Below are 12778 nucleotides of genomic sequence, written 5' to 3'. Positions count from 1 at the left end.
AACCAGTCGCTATGCTGTCGCCTTGGTCTTGTTGAACTTCGTCACACACACAAATGCGTTGATTTGTTGTTCTGGTTACACAGTTTGCAGCCCTCTACCTATACTGGCTACAGTAAAGAGCCAAATTTGTCACCTGTATACTTCAAATGCGAAGCACATTGGCTTACCTTAGGCAGTTTGAGTCTATATATACGTATGTATAGCCTAGATCATCTGCCGTCGTGATGCCGTCGTGCGTTTGTTTCTTTAACTAGATAGTTAATCGTACGTATGACAGGCACGTATGCCTCACATACGCATATCTTGACACGGTATAAATGGCGTGACGCGTTTATCATAATACGAATGCCATGACATAAGTCGCCTGTCTGACAAACTTGTATGACTTGCATATGTATGTTGCAACATAAATGACGTGACATGTATTGCTTACGTGTACGTAATTGACATGCATGCCTGCTATGTCATGACATGAGATGTATGCATATATGACATGAGTGGCGTCTATGTCACGACAATACATGAGTGGTCTGATTGGCATAAATGACATGACGTCGTCTTACTCCTGTCGTCACACATGGATACTCGCGCAACGCAGACATACATTGCTTACTTTACGCAAACACGTTGACTCCTCTGGTACCTCCTTGAAGAGCCCTGAAGGATGCTGAATAGCGAGCTGCCTTCAAAAAGCTTCGCATAACATCAACATCGTTTCTCACAGTGCGTGAAAACTGCATGCATTTTACCATTAGGCTTCATGTAGCGATAACTGACGCGTCGTGTTTGGGGACATTCACATTTGGAAGCGTACAAAGTAGAAAGTTTATGTCACTACCGTTTCTACCTTAATAAAGGGTAATAATAGGCGCCGCTATTTCAGAGCCAAATATAATGCTTTTGGTCGTTGCACCTCCTACAAATGGCCATATACTAAGTAGTAAAAAATTGTGGATATTCTAATCTATAACCGAAGTCGATCATATACTTAGGCTAAATTAACTTGCTAAGTTAAAGCCAGGATGCATTGTGAAATAATAGCTTCCTGGACATAAAAATATTATAGGCACTCTAACGAAAAAAAATGCGACATAGACTGGAATACACGCCTATATACACGTACCGATCTCACATTTTGAATAGGGTAAGTATTATCTTGAGCGTGTATTGGAACAGTAAAATTTGCTAATAGAATACGATCATTTGAGATAACTAAACTATAGAAGTTTCATTCATGGTTCTTTACAACTGATCAACCATTTTCTCCTTTCTAGAGCCACATAATTATAGATATTGCATGGATTCATTTTGATTAGAAAGAAATAAGGTTTATTAACTACGGCATATGCATAAATATGTTGTTCACAATTACGCATATGAATAACTGGGTGAGGAGTTTGTAATTCATAAACGCCTGCGTGTAAATTTCTGGAGCACCGCCAAAAAATGAAACATTTAGGAACGGCATATTATCGCCGGTGCATGTACAGTGCTGCAAGTTGCCGAAAAGACAAAGGCGTGATACTAAATGCACATTGTTTTAAATGGAGTGCAAACGTAGTGAAATAAGAAGCAATAGATCAGCTACTGGAGTAAAGTTTGAGTCAACGTGCAGCACATTGAAATAATTCAGCATTGCGTTAGTGCTTTCACTTTTTCCGCTTGCGTCTGCCTTAGCAACTCCATTTGTAGAAAGCAGCAATACAGCTGCAATCATGATTGGTGCCAACAAGAAATTTCGTTTACCAACTCTGGCTGCATGAGTATGGCTAGGGGAGGACGTTGGAACATTTAATCAATTAATAAAGAACTCTACTGGCGCCTACCCAAACGAAGTCATTTTTTATTAGAGTGGAGCATGAAAACTACGATTTCTTCACCGCAATTTCGATCAGTGGAATTAGCAGACAGTTGAAGAACAGGCGGAATCGCTAACGCGTGGCGCCATTTAGTGCAGGACTTGGTGCTGTCGGTGTACACAAACAGAAGAGGCAGTAAAAGTTCGCTGCTGCGGCAGGCAACGAACTGCTGGTAAGTCTATTGGTCACAGACGAAAGTGACCTTGTATAATTTTATACAATAGAAGATTATCCTCATCACAGATTTTTTCTGACTCGGCGCTGTGTATGCATTGCGTGTTGTTATCATGTACTGCACACATGTCAGGTGTATTTCTGCAGACTTCGTCTGTATTTGTTGCTAAGGGGAAAATTGTCGATCGTCTTTTAGCCTTTGTAACGTTCAAACGATGGCATATGCGAAGCCGGTGTGCGCAATGTCAGCAGAACTGCGGAGACTTCTCTACTGCTAATGCAGAAGGCGACACTCAATCTCATCGGATTGGCTATGATCCAGTGAGCCATGTGCAGCCACAACGTCGTCCATCGCACTACACTCAGCTGCAGGAGACTGCTTGCAATGAACATAACAGAAAATAGCCTAGATATTATTTGAACCGTTTTATCAGTTATGACAATGGAAGGGACCATGGAGGCTACGTCATTTTAAATAAGGTCCAAGATTCCAACACTTCCGGCCGCGTCAAGGCGCCCGTACTAGTCCAGTCAATCCGCTTAATGACCAGTACGCCAAGCCGCAAGACTTAGCGCATGTTCGGTAACTTATCTTAGTCACGCTCGTGGGTTTGTTTCCAAGAATAAGGACCTCTTCGGGTAGGCTGAGCTTTGCTTTTGTGAAGCACCAAGGCGACGCCAAGGAAATCGCACACATTTCAATGGTAAATAAGTATTCACACGCATAACGAAATGAACATGCAACGGAAAACGATAACCATTTCACATTGTAAAGATAGAATGGCATCAAAAGCTGACGACAGTCAAAGCTCTCCAACCAACAAGCAAAGTTTTCAATTTTCACAGAGTGGAATGGTCGTCAATTTTTGCGTTGCAAGTTTGGCGTCGTTCCTCGTTCACAGGCGCCCAGGCTCGCGATTGTCGCTTTTGTTCAGCATTGCGAGAACGTTCTTGGTTGATGGTCGTTTCGCGGAGACGCCGTTTATATCTGTGTTGCTGTTCCCTTCGGCGCTCCTTGTACGCATGCTGTTCTTCGGGTGAAGGAACTATACGTGTCCACCCATCGATAACGCATCGAGGACGTCGAAAAACCTACGTTCTTACCCTTGTGCCTGGGACCACTTTGGGTCCCACGTGTGACAACGGTGCTTTACAGGTCCGCGAGCCCACAGGGGCTTGTGCCATTGAGCTTGGACCGTTTGTGAACTATCACCAGGATCGTCCCACATGATTACTTATTTCTGTTGACGGACGCCCAGAAACTATGAAAGGCTATTCACATACAGGTTGTGAGACATCACAACCGTTCCTTCACAAGTGATCTTGGATGTAGCCCTCTTTTTCGCAGCTTCAGGGACCGTGCCCATACTTCCAGCAGATTGCGAACTGGGCCTTCTTAGTAGCTTAAATGTTTCTGAGGCCAGGAAAAGTGCGAAACAAGAAGCGCCATATAAAGATCGAATAAAGAGAAACTTTGAGAGAAGACGCAGCAGCGACATACAAGGCATACGACCCGGTGACCGCGTTCTATTACGGAATGGCAGTGTCGATTCCAATGAGAAGTTCAGTGGACCCTTTCAAGTAATCAAGACTGCCTCGCAGTATGGTACACTGAAGACCATCTGGTACCTAAGAGATTCCTTGAAAGCGGAGTACGCCTCCATCAGCAATGCGTTCAAGTATTACACCAGGAAGTGTAAACAATAAAGTCCGGCGGAGTGAAGCGGGCTAATTCAGAAGAGTCATAGAAGACGACGAAGAGCGATAAGAAGGGGCAAGAAGAAGCTACGAGGGCGGAGAAGAATAAAATTGGGGGACCACACCCGTCTCTTTATTTATGTGTCTCAGTGAATCACTTTAGGATCGCTACAACTATAAGGCTGAGTGGAAATCTTGAACTTTTGATCGCTTGACAGGTTATTCAGTATTACCTTTGCTTTCTGGATACTAATTTTCAATCCCGCTGCTACATTTTCTTTGTTAAGGTCCTCAATCATTTGCTGCAGCTGTCCCCAGTGTTGCTAAACAGGACAATGTCACGTTCCGAAGGTTGCTGATATACTCGCCGTCGATCCTAACTCCTAAGCCTTCCCAGTTTCGTCGTCATCATCATCATCATCGTCATCATCATCCGGGTTACGCCCACTGCAGGGAAAAGGCCTCTCTTATACTTCTCCAACAACCCCGGTCATGTACTAATTGTGGCCATGTCGTCCCTGCAAACTTCCTAATATCATCCGCCCACCTAACTTTCTGCTGCCCCCTGCTATGCTTCCCTTCCCTTGGAATCCAGTCCGTTTCCCAGTTTATTCCCAGTTTATTAGCTTGAATTCTTGCAAGCATGCAGTCAATAGCACTGGAGAGGGTGTGTATCTTTGCGTGACCTCTTTCTTTAAAGCTCTCTTTCTACTTTTATTTTGGAGAAGCAAGGTAGCTGTGGAATCTTTGTAGAACTTTTTCAAGATATTTAAGTATGCCTCCTGTAATGCTTAATTACGTGATGCCCCTATAACTGCTGGTATCTGTACTGAATCAAATGCATTTTCATAATCTTTGAAAGCCATATCGAGTGTTTGACTGTTTTCTGGAGATTTCCAGATTACCTAATTGATAACATGGATGTGATCCATCGTAGTGTCTCCCATCCTGAAGCCTGCCTGTTCCCTTGGTTGACTAAAGTCAAGGGTTCCTCTGATTCTATTGGAAACTATCTTTGTGAATATTTTATACAAGACCGAAAGTAAGCGGCTACGTGTATAATTTTACAATTTTTCAACATCTCCCTTTTATTAGATAAGTATAATATCGGCATTCTTGTAGTCCTCTGAGACCCCTGAAATTAAGAGACATTTCATATAAAAAGGGCGTATTCTTTTCAAGCATGGTATCTCCTCAATGGTAGTTTAAATCAACTGTTATTCCACCTTCCCCTGGCGCTCTTTCCTATTCATGTCTTGCATGTCCCTATTAACTTCATCGCTAGATGTAGAAGGAGCCTCTGTATCCAGTTCGTTATTGCTTCGAATAGACTTAGCGTGACTGCTCTAGGTACGGTACAGGTCAGTATATGTTTCTTGTGCTTTTCCTATATCTTCGAAATTCCTCATGATATTCGCCTGCTCATATTTTAGCCCGTACGTCTTGGCAGGTGCACCTATTGAAAAAGCTATGGACCGAAAGTGCGCTTTTGTTTGATGATTGCCAGCCCTAGAAGGCGGAATGCGATGCGTTTTTATCGTAGTGCTGGTAAGACAGCGTCTTCTTAAGATGTCTTCTGTCTCGCACTCACATTTATAATTATCCATTGAGCCCATCCGTTGAGCAGTAAGCCTAATGACATGGTATGTAAGTACAGTCTGCTATGATATAATATGCAACTTGGACAAATAAATTTTTAGCAGTCCATGTTCAATTTGTTCGTGTGACTGCTATACCCGTCTGCATTTCACCAACACAGTTTCATAATTCTTGTATTCTTTCATTGATATTTTATTTGTCCCCTTTATTCTGCTTCCCAGACTCGGACACGTTTACTTCAAAAGCTGAACAAATCCAAAATTCACTTTTTGATGGGGATGCATTTCGAGCGAGTGATTTGACAAGAAATGTATGCAACATGACAATATTCACTTTTGTACACTACTGCACTGTGACGGAATGCATAGCACTATATCCATCTAATGGCAAACAACACAATTGTGAAGCTGACATTCCACAGTGATTATTGGAATACTTCACTATCTCTACAAATTCAACAATGTAAGTTTTCTATTAACTTTGTTTATTGATTCAGTTTGTTTATCGGCTGATGTCAATAAAGCGGCAGCAGGCATGAAGTACATTTTCATAATAAACAGTTCCGTTACTACGTTGAGCTCCTGCTCTAGCTGTCTTGTGTTGTCAACTGCTTGTTCACAACATGAAAAACCACCTGGGTGAATCAGTGAGATAAGTTAGGAAAATGGTGTCTGTATAGGTTTTCATGCCAGTTCTAGCAAACTAGACGTTTTAGCACTGAGTTATACCTTTCTGATACACAATATGGATAACCAAATGTTGTGGAACTTTGAGTCTCCACTTTGTGTTGAATAAAAGTTGGGCTGGATGGGCACCAGTATGAATTTTTTTTTGCCTCTTCCAAGGCATCCCAGCCTCCTTTCTCCTTTTTCTACAGTGGTAATTTTATGTCTGTGAACGTGCGGAACAACTTAAATAAAGACAAGTTGGGAACGCGTATATTTGAGTTAACCCAAGTTTAAGTGTATGTTACATGTTTATTAACCATCAAAATGACAATTCACATTTGCATAGCTGATGCCACATTCACAATAAATAAATGAGTTTGGTAAGTGGTGATGCAAGCAATAAGTCAAGCCTCGGTAGCTTGCAATTTTCTGTATGTACAAGAAGATGTGCAATTACAGTTCAGACTTCTTTTGCTCTATTATATGCCAATGACGTAGTGTTTCGAATTAAGAATCAGTTTAGTCTGACAGGCCTGCACAGAGCTAAATTGTTGTGTATTTGTTCATTGTACACGTCCCAACACTATCTGACTCTTTTACAAAGTTGCTTTCTTTTTTACATCCTAGGTGCTTTCAGGGGAAAATGCAGCCCGAAATCTGCAAGTCACAAAGTGGCGTAAAATATTACAGCCCCTTCCTGATGAGGGAACAAGTACATATGATGATGATGATGATGATGATGATGATGATGTGCATAAATGCTGCTTGGGCAACAGAGAAAAAAAATCAGCATTGTGTCGCAACCTAGATGCACTGCGGAAGCAGAGAAGTGATCTCCAAGGACGACATCACCTTCTTGAATAGTCTTACGATCAGACATGGTGAGAAGTAGCCGTTTGCTTACAATTTTTTTTTAATGTCTTAGGCTTCATGCTTCAACTCAATACCTATAAAGCGAAGTAAAATAAGGCAAAAATTAAATGTTAAGGCACACCGTCACAAGCACTCAGTTCCCCTTTTATCTATGTTACATTCAAACAAAGAATTTAAGAAATGTGCGCAGCCTTCACTAGTGGTGAAAGGCTGGAGTCAACGGCGGAGCTTGTGATGACCTAGCTTTTACGTGGTTTGCCTAAGTTGTTTGTAGGTTTTGCGAGGTTTCGGTATGTTTCGCTAAGTATTGTTGGTAGGCTTCGCTAAGCAATTTCTAGGTCTTGCGAGGCTATGCACGATTTTGCTAATTTGTCACGGCGGCCTCGACTCGGTTTCCCCACTTGTTTAGGTTGTGTGCAGTAAAATAAATAAAGAAATGACATAATACAACGAATGCATGAAGAATGGTAATGAAGTAATAAATATGACAACACTACATATGCAGAATTACCTTGACATCTGTCAATACCGCTATCCGTATAATGGATATGCTTCGTAGTCCTCATCCAATGAGAGGAGTACTCCACCTAATAACTTTATAACTACAGCAGTACTCTGTAACAGTAACAATATAACAGCTGTGTCCCGGTCACAGAGCATCCTGGTCCCGGTTCACCTAGCAAACTCCGCATGGCATGCACAGAGTACGCAGTGTTCATTAATTAAATTTTTCATCTTTGCATAGCCACTAGTGCATGGAAGAACAACCTACTGCCATGTAATATTAGTGCGCACCGTCGCGCTATCAGATCTATTAGAAGTTATATTGTGGTACCATAACACCGTAACCATTGGGCGCAGACACCACTAGGCTGTTATAAACTGTAGAAATGCGTTGACGTTTGGTCATGGATGCAACGCGTCCTGACATTTTCACATGGTGATTTGCCGCTTGATAAGGGATATAGAAGTGTTTGCTCCATCGGTCGTTACCGTATGGACATACTGCACTAGCCGACTAGCACCGTCAATGCGCTGCGCCCACATTAGTTCCCATAATCAGTTCATGTGGGCGCCACCAAAGTTTTCCTCTCGAGATCCTGTAAAACTCCTGTTGGGCACTGCATACAAACAAGGGGAACTACGGCTTCACGTCAATTGTACGTTTCAGATAGTGTTCATGTCGTCGTGGCTTCGCCTGCCTAATGACCCTGTGCGTCGCCGCAGTGCGTAATGGAACTCTGCCAGAGCGCATGAATAGGTGCTTGAAAACGATACAAAATTGGCTCCGCGCGCTTTTAGCACTCGCTTGCGTGCCGAGAGCCCGTTCTCTGGCGTTGGCGCGCAAACACTTGAAGAGCGTGTACATCGGTCCAGTGCGTCCCAGAGGGCACCTGTGTGCAAGGCCACGTACTTAAGTGCCGATCAATCCTAATAAATGCTCAAAGTGGTGTTGTGGACGTGTACCAATCTGAAGGGCATGTCAGAGACGTCAATTATGTAGTGTCGGTGCAGGGCAGAAGCAACATCTTCATAGTGAGAAGTATCGCGTGATAACCGTGATACAAAATATTCGAAATGAACGCTGTGCGTTTGTCCTCGTACACTTCCGCTGCGGCCTGAATTTTATGGATAAGCGTGGCCTACCGTGAAGCGATTTTGCGTGGCCTCAGCAAAATTGCCTGCTGGTAACAATTTCCAGCTATCTCGCTCGGTAGACCCCCTGTTTGTCCTAAAGGACCCCACAGCGGCAAGCAATGCAAGCATTCGAGGCGTGTTTTCTAGGGGTAGCGAATGATGCATCGTATGCGATGAAAGAACAAGTCCTCTTTTTTTTTCTAAAATTGTTGGAACGCCAAAATTACGGCTGTTTGTCTGCTGCTCGAAGCCAATGCTAGCATTAGGCGTCCACAACGCAAAGCGGAATTCGAGCAGTGCAACACTGCAAAGGCCTCGCGAGCGCACTTACTGGAAATTTATTTTTACCGGGAGTAGGCACGTATGCAAATTTAGCCTTGGCACCTTAAGCCAGTAAGTATCTCTGGGAGACTTGCCGAGCGCTGCAGGTAACTCCCATGCCTATAAGGTTTATCCGCCATATAAAAACAAGTGCATGTTATTGTCTGTGACCTCAGGAAGCGTCCAGTACATTTCGTATTTCTCATAATTTTGTTTTTACTTAGTCTTTAACTGACTTCTTTGAATAAGGCTTGCGCTGGAGCTATTTGGAAGGACTTTGGGGCTAGTTCATCATCATCATCATCATCAGCCTGATGTTATTTCATTATTGCCAACACTAGAACAGCAGAATGATGGTACACGAAGAAGAGGGCACAACCGGGTGCTGGTTGCTCTCCTCTTATTCGTTTTTCGACGTTCCTGGGGTCTTGCGTTCCAAATAAAGCCTAGTTGGAAGGGCATTACTCGCAATCCGGGTTGTATTTGTTTGCAAGACATATCAGAAACACAAATACGAATGAAGGAATGCTTTCATCATCACGTTCGCGTTCCAACAATGTGTTTCGTAAACGTTTACAGTGCTGTTTCTCCCTAATAAGTGACTTCCTAATTATTATACTTACGTTATATATATCAACACTATGCTTTAGAACACATAGTGCTCAGCGACCCACCTGAACGCGACCATTGCCTGACTTTGCGGGTGCATCCCTCTGACAGGCATTTTGTCTTGGTATGACTGCAATATTTCTGTCAGCGGCGAGCATCCCCGTCTTTGCCAAGCAGACGTGTCACAGCGATTCGCAGGCCACCAAAGCCTAAATTATTATAAAATATCGCACCGGCGAGCGACAAAGTTGTGATGTAGAACTAACGCGAACATGGTCCCGAATGTAGGTGCCAACTCGTAGATCATTGACGTGCCGCATGAGTGCACAAGTGGAAGTCGTTTGTTTGCTGTGCGTTTGAGGGAGTCGCACTGTTGTGCTGCGCAAACGGGCGATCAAATAGGCATTTGTTTAATTTTCTTGCATTTTTTTCATATTTCACGGTCTCTTCTTTTTTTATCCGATAAAACAGAACCATGCAAGCGACATCGTACCGCGAATACCTGACATCGAAATTTCCGAATGCGGTGTAAAATACTTTACTATTGTAGCCTGCCATAACTACGATAATTTAAAAAGTTCGGTGAAAAATCATTAGAAAATGCTTTGTCACGAGCAACAGGACACTTGAAACTTCCTGACTTTCCAGCTAACACCATACAGCTGGTTTCACCCACATGAAAGACCGCTTTATTTGAACACTTGGTGCATGATAGCGTGGACACCTAATAGAAAGATGAAAGCAACTAAATGCTGCGGAACTCTGAATTGCCTTTACTCAGGCACTATATTTACCTTTGAATTGAATAAATAATGCTGAGGAATACACGCCACAGTGAACGGATGAAAGAGACAAAAATTATAATGCTCTTATAGCGAAACCCTTGGCACTTTGGATAAATGTAATTCTCTGAACCAGAATTGAAGCAAAGCCTTTATTTGCACTAATGAGCAAATACCGGTGCCTACTTTTGCAAATGGAAATGCAAATGCAGTACTATGCCTGTAATAAAACAGCAAATGGAGCCATTAAAATGACCACATAATGGTTTGTAGTCAACTATGAGGTGTTTGGCAGAAGAAAAGAGGAATCACTGCAACTAAAACGGTCTTGTTAACATGGAAAACGCGAGAAGGAAAGTCAAGCTTCAATATCAAGGACAGTCAATGCGAATGAAGGGGAAGCAACGCGCACTAAGCGCCTTCAGGTACATTTATCGGTGCCTTGTGGATTCTAGGTTGTGAAAGACGCGCTGCTTTACAAGTAAATAAGGATGCCAAGGCGTTTAAAAGAAAATGCCGTTTTTTTTTAAATAACTAGCCTGAGAGCCCAAGAGGTGATACTGGACAGTTACAACCTACGGCAAAAGTACATAACAGCTCTACCAGGTGGCCAAATTAAATATTAGTAAGATCTCTTTCGCAGCAGCTAGGCAGCCATTTCTCCTTCGAGGGAACGAAATGCTACAGACAACACTTTGAGATGTTAGGTGGCATTTGCTCTGCTTCCTACAAGCAAAGGAAGCAAATTAATATATCTTACTGGAGTGTGACTCCATTCATCCCTGAGTGATCGAAGACAAGTACACGAAGCCAAAACTTATTGCCACATAAAAGCCACCACAATTAGATTGTTCGGATGCAAGGGGATGAATAAAAGAACGCTTCTGCAAATTTTTGCGAAAAGCGACAACCTATTATTTATCTTATGGCATGAAGAATATTAGGAAAACAGACTTACATTTATAGCAGTGTGATATATTTTAATAGAGCGATACCAAAGGGCGGCCTCCGGACGTGTTTTTCTTTTTTGCATCTTTGAGATTGACCCCCCCCCCCCATGGCAATTCGACACCATATAAAAAAGAAAGCCCTGATCAATGTTCATTATCTCGTTGCACACCTTTCTTCTATTGTGTGGTGTAAGGAACATCAAATAAAAAGGCAATAAATGAACGTACAAGAGCCACAGTACCGCCGACCCCAAAGTCATCTTCGCAAAGTGTAGAGCACGAAAGCATTGTTTTACTTTGTTTTGAGGTACTCCGCACATTAGAAGCAAACATGGTATATCATGAACCGCAATGCACGCAAAGTTTTCTATATATCTGCCGTATACCTGTATATTTAAGTAAAATGCTCGGTCTGGAAGAACAACGGACTCAGCCCTTCGTTTCATATTGTATCACTATTCTGTGCTACCTTTAAGATACAGACATACGCAATATCTCCAAATGTTGTTGTTTTTTTCTTTATCTTACAGCGCTTGACGACATAAAAAGCGACTGTTGTTAAACGTGAACAGCTTTTTTTTTTTTTTTACTTGAAAGAAACTGCTATTCTACACCGACGTTCGTGACTGAAGGGGGCGCGGAAAGGCGGGTTCATCAAGTCACGCCTACATTTTTAAAATGACTATAACAAATGGTGCAGCAGCGAAAAAAATATAAAGGAAACGTTTGCGAGCCAATTTAAGCGCGCATCGCGAACGAACGTGGCTTCTTTAACTATAGTTTGAAGATTAATGTTAACCCCAGAACAGCTCATTCAAGCCCTCGTGAAACGTTCATCTCTCACTGAAACTGCGTCATTATAAGTTCCCGAACACGTACAGCTAGACTCATTCGAGTAGATTACTACAAGCGTGAAGCATAATGAATAAGATCGCGCAGGCCGCAACCGAACTCACCGCTCGCGATGCCGTGACCTTCGTAGACCGCTGCCCCGTCGGCGATTCAACGGAGAGTGAGGCTAGCGCGCTGTCATACGGGCGCAGGAAGACCTGGCCTTGAGTAGCAGAGCGGAAGCCTTTGCCGCACCTCTCCGCGGCGCCGTGGGTCAGCGTATCTACGAGTGATTCGCGCGTGCGTCTGTGCGAGGATTGCGCAACCCCGAAAGAACAAGACGACAAATGAGTCGTCTCGCGTAGCTTTCGCCCATTATTTATGAAGAGGTCTCACTGCTGGCGCGATGCAATGCGGGCCCGCCGGCTTTCGAGGAAAGAAAAGCGTCGCCGGTGCAGTTCAAGCTGTTGCAGACAGCGTAGCATATGCGTTTCTCGGGTCACAGTATACGTGGTTCGAGAAAAGTGCCACCGTTCGGGGAGAAAAATAAATGGCCACACTCGATTGTGCGTCAGTCTAGGCGGTCGTTGATACCTCGCGCTCGCGAAATATTACGAAAGGGGATGGCGCGTGCACACCGGTATTTTGATTGGCCAACACGACGCCGTGGGTTCAGGGGCCTGGCGGCGCGAACAGTACGTCTAAGGATAGCGTATTTGATCTATGAGAAAGAATGAATTAATGAACTCTGGGGTTTTACCTACCAAAACCACGAT

At 43.2% G+C, this 12778-nt stretch overlaps 1 protein-coding gene across 2 annotated transcripts in view; it reads right to left on the bottom strand.

Annotated features, from left to right (window-relative positions):
• LOC142591132 (uncharacterized) overlaps positions 1 to 12212 on the bottom strand; it is a 78371-nt gene extending 66159 nt beyond the window's left edge. For both annotated transcript variants that reach the window (XM_075703511.1, XM_075703512.1), the window contains exon 1: positions 12128 to 12212. The gene's annotated coding sequence lies outside the window, so the exon portion shown is untranslated. The remainder of the gene's footprint in view (positions 1 to 12127) is intronic.
• Positions 12213 to 12778: the final 566 nt, after the last annotated feature.

This window comes from Dermacentor variabilis, chromosome 8 (assembly GCF_050947875.1).
Source record: "Dermacentor variabilis isolate Ectoservices chromosome 8, ASM5094787v1, whole genome shotgun sequence".
Lineage (NCBI taxonomy): Eukaryota > Metazoa > Arthropoda > Arachnida > Ixodida > Ixodidae > Dermacentor > Dermacentor variabilis.
This window is presented reverse-complemented; position numbering and strand designations above follow the sequence as displayed.